At 38.8% G+C, this 17063-nt stretch overlaps 1 protein-coding gene across 1 annotated transcript in view; it reads right to left on the reverse strand.

The window, feature by feature from the left end:
- esr2a (estrogen receptor 2a) overlaps positions 1-13765 on the reverse strand; it is an 82573-nt gene extending 68808 nt beyond the window's left edge. Inside the window, exon 1 of the mRNA XM_061885864.1 lies at positions 13597-13765. The gene's annotated coding sequence lies outside the window, so the exon portion shown is untranslated. The remainder of the gene's footprint in view (positions 1-13596) is intronic.
- Between the last annotated feature and the right edge of the window lie 3298 nt (positions 13766-17063).

Genomic DNA, 17063 nt, shown 5'->3' on the forward strand with positions numbered 1-17063 from the left:
TATATATATATATACAGTGAAGAAAATAAGTATTTGAACACCCTGCTATTTTGCAAGTTCTCCCACTTAGAAATCATGAAGGGGTCTGAAATTTTCACGGTAGGTGCATGTCCACTGTATGAGAGATAACCTAAAAAGAAAAATCCAGAAATCACAATCTATGATTTTTTAACAGTTTATTTGTGAAATAGAAAACAAACATTATTAATTGGTAGAATAGCCTTTGTTTGCAATTACAGAGGTCAAACGTTTCCTACAGTTCTTTACAAGGTTTGCACAGACTGCAGGAGGGATTTTGGCCCACTCCTCCACACAGATCTTCTCTAGATCAGTCAGGTTTCTGGGCTGTCGCTGAGTAACACAGACTTTCAGCTCCCTTCAAAGATTTTCAATTGGATTTAGGTCTGGAGACTGGCTAGGCCACTCCGGAACCTTGATATGGTTCTTACGAAGCCACTTCTTGGTTTTTCTGGCTGTGTGCTTTGGGTCATTGTCATGTTGGAAGATCCAGCCACGACTCATCTTCAATGATCTGACTGAGGGAAGGAGGTTTTAGGCCAAAATCTCACAATACATGGCTGCAGTCATCCTTTCCTTAATTAGTACAGACATCCTGTCCCGTGAGCAGAAAAACAACCCCAAAGCATGATGCTACCACCCCCATGCTTCACAGTAGGGATGGTCTTCTTGGGATGGTACGCATCATTCTTCTTCCTCCAAAGACGCATAGTGGAATTATGACCAAAAAGGTAAATTTTGGTCTCATCTGTCCACAAAACTTTCTTCCATGACTCCTCTGGATCATCCAAATGGTCATTGGCAAACTTCAGACGGGCCTTAACATGTGCTGGTTTAAGCAGGGAAACCTTCCGTGCCATGCATAATTTCAAACCATGACGTCTTGGTGTATTACCAACAGTGACCATGAAAACAGTGGTCCCAGCTCTTTTCAGGTAATTGACCAAGTCCTGCCGTGTAGTCCTGGGCTGATTCCTCACCTTTCTTAACATCATTGAGACCCCACAAGGTGATATCTTCCATGGGGCTCCATTCCGATTGAGATTGACCGTCATGTTTAGCTTCTTCCATTTTCTAATGATTGCTCCAAGAGTGGACCTTTTTTCACCGAGCTGCTTGGCAATTTCTCCAGAGGCCTTTTCATCCTTTTGGGGTTGTACAATTTTGTCTCGGATGTCTTTGGACAGCTCTTTGTTCTTAGCCATGCTGAATGTTTGGGTCTTACTGATTGTATGTGGTGGACAGGTGTCTTTATGCAGCTAACGACCTCACACAGGTGCATCTGGTTCAGGATAATACAGTGGAGTGGATAAGGACTTTTTAAAGGCGGACTAACAGGTCTTTGAGGGTTAGAACTCTAGCTGATAGACAGGTGTTCAAATACTTATTTTCAGCTGTATCGCGCGAATAAATTGTTAAAAACTCAGATTGTGATTTCTGGATTTTTCTTTTTAGGTAATCTCTCATACAGTAGACAAGCACCTACTGTGAAAATTTCAGACCCCTCCATGATTTCGAAGTGGGAGAACTTGTAAAATAGCAGGGTGTTCAAATACTTATTTTCTTGACTGTGTGTATATACACACACACACACTCAAACACACGCACGCATGCACGCACGCACATTTTTCGTTTTTATGAATTTTTGAAAATTATGAATCAATTCAGAATTGGGATGTATAAGAATCGCAAAAAGTATTTGAAACAATATTTTTCTGCACCCCTATAGTCAAAGGTAGTACAGGAGTCAGACTGAAATTGCAAAGCTAACGGTGCCTTATGTGGGGGCTCAATCAATGCAGAGTCAGCCAGCCGCAACAAGCGCTTGTAATATTGTGCAAAAAATGTTTTGTAGCAAGGTAGCGTGCTGACAGAGGCACACCGAGTCCGATGCTCTTGTTCAATTTGTTTGCCGATCTTAACACAGCGGGTAAAACACTGCATACACATTTTGCTGCGGTGTTCCTCACAACTTACTCATTAAGCACCAATCACAAGCAAGGAACCCGGAATTCTGAGCATCAACATGACAATAAGTTTTTTAGTTTTGCACATGCAAGGGGTGTAACGGTACGTGTATTTGTATTAGACCCTTTCGGTATGGGGGTTCCGGTTCGGCTCGGAGGTGTACCGAACGAGTTTCCACACGAACATATGAAGTAGCCGCCTAAACTTAAGTCTTAACAAGCTGATCAGCTCCGTTCTGCCTCTGTCTCCTACACAGCACCCAGCATTGTCCCACCCACACAACCATCTGATTGGTTACATATATAGCGGTAACAGCCAATCAGCAGTGCGTATTCAGAGCGCATGTAGTCAGCGCTTCAGTGTGGAGCAGATAGGTGTTCAGCAGGTGAGCAGCGGACTCTCCCCTAATTATAATAAACACCTCACAGTCAAAATTCTAGATGACGTTCTACAAACAAACTGCAGCTTAGTTCGCTCGCAGTCCTGGCTTGAGGTGAAGGCTAATTAAATTTCAGCGTAATGTCAGCTCAATTTGCAGTGTGTCGTGTTAGATCATTGTGCGGTGTGTGTGTGTGTGTGTGTGTGCGTGCGTGTGTGTATGCTAGTGATATAATAATGTAAGTGAATCATTAAGCCTACATGAACTCCATGGTGTTCAGGGATGAATAGTCTCTCCTATGGCTGTTGTACTATTTTTTCAGCTATAGTTACATTAATCATTAGTAATGTAGCAGCCTAGTTTGAATGGCAGGTACCTGCTATCACATGTTTATAAAAAATATAACATTTACATAATAAAAATCAACTGCAGGATTCCCAAATGTTGTAATAAATTAAGCATGATGAGTTGACTTGAAAGTGTTTAATGTTGCACTTTTTATATGTACAAGAAAAGTTTTGTAATTTTATTTAATCTGAGCAACAAGTTGAGGCAGTTTAATGTTGATTAACGTGGGCAGAATTATTATAGTGTTCCCAATGTTAAAAGGATAAAGCCATTGTTTAAAAATTTGATAAATAAATAACCAAAAAATTAATATTTTGTTGTTTTCTTACTGTACCTAAAATGAACCGAACCGTGACCTCTAAACCGAGGTACGCACCGAACCGAAATTTTTGTGTACCGTTACACCCTAAGCACATACTCTTTGTTCTGTATTGCAGCTGTGATAATGATCACAATTACCTGTTGATTTTATTTAATTTATTACTTAGTTATTTTCTTTATAAGATTGTTTTCTATTATTAATCTGTTCAACTTGCATGTTACAAAATTCCATAAAAATGAAGGCTTTTTTTTTTTATTTTTTTTTTTTACATCCTTTTACAACTACATATTTATTTTAGTTCGAGGGGCTGTTGCTCAAAGTTACATTTTTTAAACCAAAATATAACTAGAACACCACCAGCTAGCTTATTTTAACATTAGTAGTTTGAACAAAAATATACAATCATTTTCATAATTACTAATTACACTAAAATTGCTTCCTGGCAAGAAGAATCTGTCTGGCATTCAGGCTTGTTGCTCACTGCTCTTTCATCCAAACTTTTTTCGTCAGCATACACACGAGCAATCCACCAGACCGGTTTGCAAGCTTGGTTAAAAAAAGTTGGAAGAGACATTTTTTACAGCAGATTCAGAAAAAAACACTCTAGTCCTGTCACATAGAGCAGTGCTTGCCAAACCCCTTTTCACCAAATACCACCTCACAAATCACTTGCCTCTCCAAGTACCATCACAATGACTAACATGAAAATACCGTCGCGTAATAGGCATAAGTGTTCATCAAAAACATGGCAGAGGTTTTATTCAACAAGTATATTTAAAATTATTGGACTCTGTAACATTACACACAGTTTGAAAAGTAACCCTGTTTGAAAAAAGGAAAATTAAACACTTTACTCAAACAGGCTTTAGCTCATGGGTGTCAAACTCTGGCCTGCAGGCCAAATTTGGCCTGCCGTGTATTTTCATTTGGCCCTTGAGGCAATATCAAATTAACATTATAGCTGGCCCGCCGGTATTATACAGCGGTGGTGTCGCTGTAATACCGCATTCACCGCCGCTAATAATCATACTTGCTAATAACCCCCCTCCCCTGATTTTCCAAGGAGACTCCCAAATTTTAGTGCCCCTCATGAAAATCACAGGGGGCAACCATTATCCCAAATTTCTCCCGATTCCCACCTGTACAACAATGTTGGGGGCGTGCCTTAAAGGCACTGCCTCAAGTGTCCTCTAAAACCTTTTGTCACGTCCGCTTTTCCTACGTAGAAACGGCGTGCCGGCCTAGTCACATGATATATGTGTTTTTTACACACACACACGCTAATGCAATGCAACAGCCATACAGGTCACACTGAGGGTGGCCGTATAAACAACTTTAAGACTGTTACAAATATGCACCACACTGTGAACCAACACTAAACGAGAATGACAAGCAATTTTCGGGAGAACATCCGCACTGTAACACAACAGAACAAATACACCGAACCCCTTGCAGCACTACCTCTTCCTGGACGCTACAATATAAAAATGTATTATTAGCCTGTGGGAAAAGTTTATTCTGATAATTGCCTGAGAAGGCTGCAAATTGAAAAGAGGCCTTCAATTTATATTTAAATTTGATTTGATATGCCATTGCTATTTTTAAATTATTAGTATTATTTGAAACTCGATTTTGCATGTCACTATAAAGTTATAAAAGTCTCGCTTGTTCAATATTCAATGCAAAACTTGTTTGGGTCCCTATTAAAAGGTTAATTTGTTCAACCTTGGCCCGCGGCTTTGTTCAGTTTAAAATTTTGAGCCACTCTGTATTTGAGATTGACACCCCTGCTTTAGATTTAATTCAACAATGCAGACAAAATAGGTAAAATGTACAATGCAGAGGATGCTGGATGTCAGGAATATACAAACTAAGAATAATAACGACGGGAGAAGTCCGGCCCTTGAAAATGTAGCCCCCAAAACAATTTACTTGAATAACACTGAATTACTGTAGAAATTAAAAATTATTTATGAGAACTAGGGTTATTTATTTTTATTGAATTTATTTGTCTTACAGATAGAGCAGAGAAAATGAACTAAATGTTTTAGAAAGTTAATGACTATAAAATGGACAAAGGTGGGATTAAATAAGATCCGCTTCATCCTAGTCCACTTTGGACATGTTGTAATGAGAAACTACAACTATGTGATCCATATTTTAAACCTAAAACCATAACCATAAAAATGTGTTATGATAGGCTATATTTAATGATAGTTAACGTTAGCAAGCCAAATTGCAATCATTAAATACTGTAAATTCCAGACTATAAACTGCTACATTTTTACTACGCTATGGACCCTGCACCTTAAAAATCGGTGCCGCTAATTTTTGGATTTTTTTTTCGCTGACTGCCATAATGCAAATAACCAAAGACAATGAAAAGGTGTGTGCTTGGGCACCATCTTTTGAACGAGTTCGCTCTGCAGTGTCCTTCTGTTTAGAGCTTTTAACCAGAAGTAAAAGTGGCATTCTGTCTTATAGTCTACCATAGCTTTTCTATTCATATGTATTATTCTTTCATCACTCCAAGCAACGTGTCGCACGGCAGTAAAAAGGCTGATTAAACAAAACAGAAGTCATTGTCATAAAACCAATAGCTACGGAAGCTAGCCCTCCAATCAGCCAAACAGACTCAATAACTCCACTGTGACATTTTTGAAGCTGAAACAATACATAAAGAATGCAATTGTAAGTAAATAATACTAACTACACTTGTAAACTTGTTAGCATATTCACTATTGCTAACGAAGTTGGCTTGATTACTTTATGACAGCACATAGAAATATGCATGGAACGTTTAATTACGTAGATAGATAGATAGATAGATAGTACTTTATTGATTCCTTCAGGAGAGTTCCTTCAGGAAAATGAGTTGTTTTAGTTATATTGTAAAACTTACAAACGTTGCTTGAGTGATGAATGAAGAATCCTTTTGAGCAAAAACGCTATAGAGAAATATACTTCCGGCACGACACAGGAAGAACATTGTAAGCCTGAAACAACATGTAGTGAGTATACTCGTCTAAAAGATGGCTCCATAGCACAAACAATAACACACCTATGAAAATTATCCGTCAAATACAAAGCATTATGTCCAAAAACTAGCCGCACTGTTTCATAAACTGCAGGGTGCAAAGCGTTAAAAAAAGTAGTGGCTTATTAAAGTTTAAGTACCAATGATTGTCACTAGGTGTGGCGAAATTATTCCCTGCATTTGACCCATCACCCTTGATCACCCCCTGGGAGGTGAGGGGAGCATAGTCCGGACCAGGGGGCACCGACATTTTTGAAACCAAGAGCTACTTCTTGGTTACTGATTAATGCGAAGGGCTACCAGTTTGATACACACTTAAATAAATTGCCAGGAATATCCAAATTTGCTCAATTTACCTTTAACACTATGTTATCATTAATAATTAATTATACTTATCTTTGTGGAAACACTGATCACCTTAATGATTTCTCACGACGAATATAAACTATGAAAAATAGTTTCTCTTCAATTTCGAATCTATAAAATACAAAATTCAACCGAAAAAAAGAAGAGAAAAACTACCTAAATCGAATCTTTTTGAGAAAATATTAAAAAAAATAATTTATGGAACTTCATTAGTTATTTTTCCTGATTAAGATTAATTTTAGAATTTTGATTACATGTTTTAAATAGGTGAAAATCCAATCTGCATTTTGTTAGAATTTATAACAAATTGGACCAAGCTATATTTCTAACAAAGACAAATAATTTTTCTTCTAGATTTTCCAGAACAAAAATTTTAAAATAAATTCAAAAGACTTTGAAATAAGATTTAAATTTGATTCTACAGATTTTCTAGATTTGCCAGAATAATTTTTTTAGAATTTTAATCACAATAAGTTTGAAGAAATATTTCACAAATATTCTTCGTCGAAAAAAAACAGAGGCTAAAATGAAGAATTAAATTAAAATGTATTAATTATTCTTTACAATAAAAAAATAAATTTACTTGAACATTGATTTAAATTGTCAGGAAAGAAGAGGAAGAAATTTAAAAGGTGTTTAAAAATCCTAAAATCATTTTTAAGGTTGTATTTTTTCTCTAAAATTGTCTTTCTGAAAGTTATAAGAAGCAAAGTAAAAAAATAAATGAATTTATTTAAACAAGTGAAGACCAAGTCTTTAAAATATTTTCTTGGATTTTCAAATTCTATTTGAGTTTTGTCTCTCTTAGAATTAAAAATGTCGAGCAAAGCGAGACCAGCTTGCTAGTAAATAAATACAATTTTAAAAATATAGGCAGCTCACTGGTAAGCGCTGCTATTTGAGCTATTTTTAGAACAGGCCAGCAGGGGACTCATTTGGTCCTTACGGGTGACCCCTGGTCCGGACAATAAGGTAATAATAGAGTGTTAATATTTGAGTGGGCCCCGGGCGCCTATGTAGTGGAAAAGTTGGGCCCCAAGGTGAAAAAGATTAGGAAACGATGTTGCAAACATCTCCTTTAAAATGCAAACACCCATCCCTACTCCTTAGGGACCTACAACAGAAAGCAACATGGAAAGCCTCCCCACTATACACACACGTATTGAAATGAGACTAATACTACATCAAATACTACATTAATTTGCAAATATATTTCATGCACAACACCATGTGCACTAAAGTAAAAATGTCAGAAGTCAAACCAGAAATTAAACCGTTCTCAGCACACAAAAGATCAAGGCCAATGCCATCATTCCTCATCCCCTGCCTCCTTTATTTTACGGATATCAAACGGCTGTGCACCAATAAGCTGCACCTTCCTAAGTTGGAGAGTGTGCTGGTCAGTGGGAGTCAATACCGTGAATTGCTCTAATGAAAATATTGAAACACTGATAACATACGTAGTAAAGCTAACTCACCAGCTCATTTGCTGCCTTCTCGCTGCTAAACTTTTTTAAGTAATGAATGTCCCTTCTTTAAAAAATATATCCAATTTTTTCGACAAATTGTACTACTGCGAGATGTCCACGAATATAAACCACGACAGTACAATAGGTGATCCAGGGTTGCTATGGTAGTAGAATCAGTTCTCTTTATTAAAATGCCAGTGTGCCATTAATAAGGCAGTTGTTTTGAGGCCAATTTATTGCTGAATGTGTCTTTTTTTTTTTAATTGAGAACATCTGTCTACACATGCAATTAGACAGCTACGGCTCCGAATGTGAGTTAAGTGACTGCTAAGAAGCATTTTAAAGTCTGGGCCAGACTTTTTTTTAAAGCTCCCAGGCTCCCCCTGAAGTTGTAAAGTTGAATTTTATTACAAACAACTGTGGTAGTAAACATGCATTTGTAAAAAAACAAAAAAAAACAAAGATATGCTCTGAAATTGTGTTAACGAATGCTTAAAGGCCTACTGAAATTTGATTTTCTTATTTAAACGGGGATAGCAGGTCCATTCTATGTGTCATACTTGATCATTTCGCGATATTGCCATATTTTTGCTGAAAGGATTTAGTAGAGAACATCCACGATAAAGTTCACAACTTTTAGTGCTGATAAAAAAGCCTCGCCTTTACCGGAAGTCGCAGACGATGACGTCACAAGGGTGAGGGCTCCTCACATCCTCACATTGTTTTTAGTGGGAGCCTCCAGCAGCAAGAGCTATGCGGACCGAGAAAACGACAATTTCCCAATTAATTTGAGCGGAGATGAAAGATTTGTGGATGATGATGTTGATAGCGAAGGACTAGAAAAAAAAAACATAATACTAAAATAGTTTTTAAAAAAAGGTGATTGCATTGGGACGGATTCAGATGTTTTTAGACATATTTACTAGGATAATTCTGGAAAATCCCTTATCGTTCTATTGTGTAGCCAGTGTTTTAGTGAGATTAAATAGCACCTGATAGTCAGAGGGGTGTGTCCACGGGTGTCTTGAGGCCAGTGTCTGAGGGAAGTCACGGCAGATACAAGGACGGCGCAAACTCCACAGATCTCCGGTAAGAGGCGACTATTTAACACAATATTCTCACCGAAACCTGCTGGTTGACAAGTGGTCGGGAACCATGTTCGCTTGACTGCTCTGATCCATAGTAAACCTTCACTACTGGGAATTTTAAACAAGGAAACACTATGTGTTTGTGTGGCTAAAGCTTCCCACCTCTATCTTTCTACTTTGACTTCTCCATTATTAATTGAACAAATTGGTAAAGATTCAGCAACACAGATGTCCAGAATACTGTGTATTTGCGAGATGAAATGAGACGACTTTTAGCAGTAAGTGGTGCTGAGCTAATATTTTCTGATAGTCCGTGACGTCACGCGCACGCATCATCATTCCGCGACGTTTTCAACAAGAAACTCCGCGGGAAATTTTAAATTGCAATTTAGTAAACTAAACCGGCCGTATTGGCATGTGTTGCAATGTTAATATTTCATCATTGATATATAAACTATCAGACTGCGTGGTCGGTAGTCGTGGGTTTCAGTAGGCCTTATACTTGTACAAATAGTATAATTTTAGCAACCATGGTAACACTAACAACACAAGATAGGTTTTTTGATACATTGATTTAAACTTTTATTAGTAGATTGCACAGCACAGTACATATATTCCTTACAATTGACCACTAAATGGTAACACCCGTATAAGTTTTTCAACTTGTTTAAGTCGGGGTCCACGTACATTGGGGCAAAAAAGTATTTAGTCAGCCACCGATTGTGCAAGTTCTCCCACTTAAAATGATGACAGAGGTCTGTAATTTTCATCATAGGTACACTTCAACTGTGAGAGACAGAATGTGAAAAAAAATCCAGGAATTCACATTGTAGGAATTTTAAAGAATTTATTTGTATATACCAAAAAAAGTTCTATTTTGGTTTCATCTGACCACATGACATTCTCCCAATCCTCTGCTGTATCATCCATGTATCCATTTTAGTATAAACTCAACTCGTCATGTTTGGAGGAAGAAGAATACTGAGTTGCATCCGAAGAACACCACACCTACTGTGAAGCATGGGGGTGGAAACATCATGCTTTGGGGCTGTTTTTCTGCTAAGGGGACAGGACGATTGATCCGTGTTAAGGAAAGAATGAATGGGGCCATGTATCGTGAGATTTTGAGCCAAAACCTCCATCCATCAGTGAGAGCTTTGAATGGTTGACCAAATACTTATTTTCCACCATAATTTACAAATAAATTATTTAAAATTCCTACAATGTGAATTCCCAGATTTTTTTTTCACATTCTGTCTCTCACAGTTGAAGTGTACCTATGATGAAAATTATAGACCTCTGTCATCATTTTAAGTGAGAAACCTTGCACAATCATTAGCTGACTAAATACGTGTTTGCCCAACTGTATATATGTCTTTTTTTTTTTAATAAAAGGATTATTTGTCAGTGAAGTTCCCAAACATATCGAACTATCACGTGCTCCAGATTTTCTACACGACAAAACAAATGAAAACTTGGAAAAGCATGAAGGTCTACAACTTAGTTGTGTTTGGCTTAGTCAAGGGAATTGGTTTTAAGAACTACCCCCATCATTATTGTTCGGGTAAGTTTGCATTTCATGAGTCAGGTTTGTGTCTACTGCCATGTTTGTTGCACACGCCATTTACGAGTACCCGTGTTTATCCCAGTCTTCATTAAAATATGACTATAGACGTCAACATTGTGTATGCGCTGAAAGGTTTACAGTATAATTGTTGCCTTGATTTTTTTTCCACATTCTGTCTCTTACAGTTGAAGTGTACCTATGATGAAAATTACAGACCTCTGTCATTATTTTAAGTGGGAGAACTTGCACAATCGGTGGCTGACTAAATACTTTTTTGCCCCACTGTAAATCAATTCATGGTGCCCTGGCTGGTCCAAAGTTATTACCGACCATTTTTGTTTCAATAATATATGATATTGGATATGGACTTTGTATGTTCCCCCCATGAGTGGGTGGGTTCCCTTTCGGGTACTCCGGCTTCCTCCCACTTCCAAAGACATGCACCTGGGGATAGGTTAATTGGCAACACTAAATCGGCCTTAGTGTGTGAATGTGAGTGTGAAAGTTGTCTATCTGTGTTGGCCCAGCGATGAGATGGCGACTTGTCAAGGGTGTACCCCGCCTTCCGCCCGATTGTAACTGAGATAGGCACCAGCGCCCTGTGCCACCCCAAAGGTAATAAGCGTTAGAAAAGGGATGGATGGATGGATGATATTGGGTTGCTATGACAAAGACAGTGAAGTTACTGTGAATAGCAACATGATTTTGAGGTTTTTTTTATGTTCAGGTCCCGTCATAACTAATGATTTTGTGAACGTTTGGATCTGCCTTGGGGAAGCCTATTGGCACCAAAGACCAGGAGAAGATGCGGACGAAGACACTAAGCTGTGGAGCCCTGGCTAAACACTTTGGTCTCCTTGGACGAATTCTCGTCAATCCGCTTCGGACAAAACACTGGCCGAGGGGTAAAGGGCGGCCAAAGAAGGAGTCGGCTCTCTTGGTGGCTTTGTTGGTTCTTTTCCTGTCTTTGGCCGTGCAAGCCCCCCCCCAAAAAACTCCGTCTCACCAGATGACGCCATGGAGCACTGCAGATGCCACAGAGGTGTACGCGGGTTTTGAAATTGTGGTTTTGTTTTGTTTGTCTATGGACGGCGCAGTTGTATGCGCACGGTATTTTTTACTTATTCTTTGGTATTTTGTTGTGTGTTACTTTTGTAGCTGTCTGTAGAAATGGCACCGCTGAAGTGGAAGCTGGTTGCATCAGCTCTGTGCACTTTTTTATGTCTTTTGTGTCCTTGGTGTTCTTTAATGTTTCACTTTTGTTTTCATGTGTTTTTAACCTTATTTAATATCGGCACTGCATTGTTGGATAAAGAAACTAACAATCTTATCCGTGTAGGAACATTTGACTACACTTGCATTAAGATGCCACTACTGAAATGCCAGGAGCCATTTTAAAACAAGCTCTAAATGCTGAGGAACTGTATTACATGTTTTTAGCTCCTAGGCTCCCCCTGTAGTTGTAAATATGAATGTTCTTTTTAGGCCATTGTGGTTAATACAAATACACAGCACTGACTTATATTTTAAAAACAGGATCAGAAGCTGCCAACTGATATCAGTCGTAAAGTGTGTACATACTAGCAATTATTTTGGTGCGACCACAGCGTCAGGTGTACTTGCTGGTCCATCAATATATTGACGTAGATCAGTGGTTCTCAAATTGGGGGTACTTAAAGGGATGCCAAGGGGTACGTGAGATTTAAAAAAAATATTCTACAAATGGTAACATTTCAAAAATCCTTAAAAATATATTTATTGGATAATACTTCAACAAAATATGAATGTAAGTTCATAAACTGTGAAAAGAAATGCAACAATGCAATCTTCAGTGTTGACAGCTAGATTTTTTGTGGACATGTTCCATAAATATTGATGTTAAAGATTTATTTTTTTGTGGAGAAATGTTTAGAATTAAGTTCATGAATCCAGATGGATATCTATTACAATCCCGAAAGAGGGCACTTTAAGTAGATTATTACTTCTATGTGTAGAAATCTTTATTTATAATTGAATCACTTGTTTATTTTTCAACAAGTTTTTACTTATTTGTATATCTTTTTTCCAAATAGATCAAAAAAGACAACTACAAATGAGCAATATTTTGCACTGTTATACAATTTAATAAATCAGAAACTGATGAGCTTTGCTCTGATTAGAGGGTACTTGAATTAAAAAAAAATGTTCACCAGGGGTACATCATTGAAAAAAAGGTTGAAAACCACTGACGTAGATTATATAGTTGCCATGGCAATAACAGTTATTATTCTCCATATTACCAGCCGTTGTGCCAGCAACGGGATTTTTAACTCAAAATGAATACTTATTGTGACTTTAATATTGAAAACATTTCAGTGATGCCATTAAACTGCAGCCTTGGAATTTGAGTTGAGGTTACTTACATTTGTAAGTAAGTGTAAATGTGAGGATTTGCATTTTAAGATGCATGTTTTTAATACCAATAATTTGCATGTTTAAGTAATCACAGAGAGATGTGAGAATAAAACCAGCATAACTGCATTACTGTCAAGAGCACATGTAAAAATCCAGTGGTATGCAAAAGACAAAAAAAAAAAAAAAAAAAGAGTTCAAAAGGAGCATGGGTTTAGTTCCAACAAAGAGGAAAAAGAACATCTCCCTTGTAAACTGGAGTGATAGCAGCCTGCTGTTTACCCACAGTGATAAGTGCTTGTTGAGATATTCTCATATTTGAATATACACTGGCTCCATACTTCTTCTGTACAAATAGTTGACAGAGTTGCATTTTAACAAAGCTGCACTCTTAGTCCAACCTAGGATGCAATAATAAGCACATCACTACAATTAAGTCAAAAAATATTCAAAATATTCCGTGCTATTCTGTCACCTGTGGACAGACGAGTCCAGCAAAGTTAGAAGTGTTCCACTTGTTGCTTAAGCAGAATAAATAAGACGAGCAGCGGCTGCAGGACTTCAACCCAAACCTTCTCACCACCCGACGCAAAACCAGGACTGCTATATTTCACATGGGAAAACCAACAAGAAGACGGCTCACCTCTGCCGTCAGATGCCAGCAGCTACACAAAGTTGTCACTTCTCGGCGCGGAAACGTCAAGTTCCGCCGCGCTCACAGGCGGGGGGAAAAAGTGACCACTGGAGTGACAACGCAGGAAGATTGTGTTTAAAACCAGCAGCTGGGGATCCCAGCTTCAAACTAGGAGGACGTACTGGCAGGAACCTTGTTAAGTGTAATATAATAACATGCGCTACATCCGGTTCGTCCTATCAAAATAAAGTTCTGTCATCGCGATTTTCATCCTGGGCGCCAGCAGAAATTCTGAGGACAAGTAAAAAATTAAAAATTCAATAAATTGCGCCTGGGCAGCACGTGGGACATGGGGTTAAAGGCCTACTGAAATGAGATTTTCTTATTCAAACGGGGATAGCAGGTCCATTCTATTTGTCATACTTGATCATTTCGCGATATTGCCATATTTTTGCTGAAAGGATTTAGTAGAGAACATCCACGATAAAGTTCGCAACTTTTGGTGCTGACAAAAAAGCCCTGCCTTTACCGGAAGTCGCAGACGATGACGTCACAAGTGTGGGGGCTGCTCACATATTCACATTGATTTTAACGGGAGCCTCCAACAAAAAGTGCTATTCGGACCGAGAAAACGACAATTTCCCCATTAATTTGAGCGAGGATGTAAGATTTGTGTTTGAGGATATTGATAGCGATGGACTAGGAAAAAAAAAAAGGCGATTGCATTGGGACCGATTCAGATGTTTTTAGACACATTTACTAGGATAACACTATTGTGTTGCTAGTGTTTTAGTGAATTTAACAGTACCTGATAGTCGGAGGTGTGTCTCCACGAGTGTGTTGACGCACAGTGTCTCAGGGGAGTCGACGGCAGCTGTGGACGCACAAGCTCTGCTGATCTCCGCTAAGAAGCGACTTTTTACCACAATTTTCTCACCGAAACCTGCTGGTTGACATTCTGTTGTGATTCATGTTCGTTTGATCGCGCTCTGATCCATATTAAAGTTTCACCTCCAGGAATTTTAAACAAAGAATCACCGTGTGTTTGTGTGGCTAAAGGCTAAAGCTTTCCAACTCCATCTTTGTTCTTTGACTTCTCCAATATTAATTGAACAAATTGCAAAAGATTCAGCAACACAGATGTCCAAAATACTGTATAATTATGCGGTTAAAGCAGACGACTTTTAGCTGTGTGTGTACGCAGCGCTCATATTTCTTAAAAACCCGTGACGTCTTGCGTACACGTCATCATTACACAACGTTTTCAAGACGAAACTCCCGGGAAATTTAAAATTGCAATTTAGTAAACTAAAAAGCCCGTATTGGCATGTGTTGCAATGTTAATATTTCATCATTGATATATAAACTATCAGACTGTGTGGTGGGTAGTAGTGGGTTTCAGTAGACCTTTAATGCATGTACCTCACAATATGGAGGTCTTGGGTTCGATCCCCAGTTTCGGGGTCTTTCTGTGTAGAGCAGTGGTTCTTAACCAGGGTTCGATCGAACCCTAGGGTAGTGTTTTTCAACCACTGTGCCGCAACAAACTAGTGTTGCGAGGGATACAGTCTGGTGTGCCGTGGGAGATTATGTAATTTCACCTACTTGGGTTAAAAATATTTTTGCAAACCAGTAATTATAGTTTCCAAATGATGTGTTGTTGATGAGTGTCGGTGCTGTCTAGAGCTCGGCAGAGTAACCGTGTAATACTCTTCCGTATCAGTAGGTGTCAGTCGGTAGCTAATTGCTTTGTAGATGTCGGAAACAGCGGGAGGTAATGTGAAGGTAAAAAGGTATCTAATGCTTGAACCAAACATTTAAAAAAAGGAGAATGCCCCTAAGAAAAGGCATTGAAGCTTAGGGAAGTTTATGCAGAACGGAACTAAAACTGAACTGGCTACTAAGTAAACAAAAACAGAATGCAGCAAAGACTTACTGTGGAGCAAAGACAGCATCCACAAAGTACATCCAAACATGACATGACAATCAACTATGTCCCCACGAAGAAAGATGAAAACAACTGATATATTCTTGATTGCTAAAACAAAGTAGATGCGGGAAATATCGCTCAAAGGAAGACATGAAACTGCTACAGGGAAATACCAAAAAAGGAGAAAAAGCCACCAAAATAGGAACGCAAGACAAGAAGTAAAAGACTACACACAGGAATACAGCATCCATCCATCCATCCATTTTCTACCGCTTATTCCCTTTGGGATCGCAGGGGGCACTGGCGCCTATCTCAGCTACAATCGGGCGGAAGGCGGTGTACACCCTGGACAAGTCGCCACCTCATCACAGGGCCAACACAGATAGACAGACAACATTCACACTCACATTCACACACTAGGGCCAATTTAGTGTTGCCAATCAACCTATCCCCAGGTGCATGTCTTTGGAAGTGGGAGGAAGCCGGAGTACCCGGAGGGAACCCACGCATTCACGGGGAGAACATGCAAACTCTACACAGAAAGATCCCGAGCCCGGGATTGAACCCTGACTACTCAGGACCTTCGTACTGTGAGGCAGACGCACTAACCCCTCTGCCAACGTGAAGCCAGGAAAACAGCAAAAAGTCCAAATAAGTCAGAGTGTGATGTGACACGTGGTGACAGTACACCTACTTTGACACAAGTTTTTTAATAATTTCTGCTGCTGGTATGCCTCCGCATTTTTTCACCGCAAAAAATGTGCCTTGCTGTAGCTCAAAAAAGGTCGAAGAACATTGCCCTAGGGGTTCGATGAGTCGACCTCAGGGGTTCGGCCGAGGTCAAAACACACTCGATTCATCGTGTAAATACAAACTTCTCCCTATTGGCATATTACGGATACGGCAACAGCTGACTGATTTGCAGGTGTGTAATTTGTTGAGTTTATGCACTGTCTTGGTTTTGTTGTTTGAACAAGGTGATGTTCATGCACGGTTGATTTTAGGCACCAGTAAAAAAAACATGGTAACACTTTAGTATGGGGAACATATTCACCATTAATTAGTTGCTTATTAACATGCAAATTAGTAACATATTGGCTCTTAACTAGTCATTATTAAGTACCTATTGATGCATTATTTGGCATGGCCTTATTATAACCCTAACCCTCTAACCCTGACCCAAACCCTAACCAAATAACTCTAAATTAAGTTTTTGTTACTAAGAATATGTTCCCCTATACTAAAGTGTTACCAAAAACATAAAACTTTGTCTTGAATTTGAAAAACAAACAATTTTATTTTTTACTAAATAAGGGTTCAGTGAATGCGCATATGAAACTGGTGGGGTTCGGTACCTCCAACAAGGTTAGAACCACTGTTGTAGAGGCTTCCTCCCACCTCCAAAACATGCACCTGGGGATAGGCTGATTGGCAACACTAAATTGGCCCTAGTGTGTAATTGTATGGGTTGAGAGAAAACAATGCCCAAAACCTTTGTTTTATTTATTTATGCCCCCCCCCACCCCCGCGACCCTGAAAGGGACAA

The sequence above is a fragment of the Nerophis ophidion genome, linkage group LG24 (assembly GCF_033978795.1).
Source record: "Nerophis ophidion isolate RoL-2023_Sa linkage group LG24, RoL_Noph_v1.0, whole genome shotgun sequence".
Taxonomy (NCBI): Eukaryota; Metazoa; Chordata; class Actinopteri; order Syngnathiformes; family Syngnathidae; genus Nerophis; species Nerophis ophidion.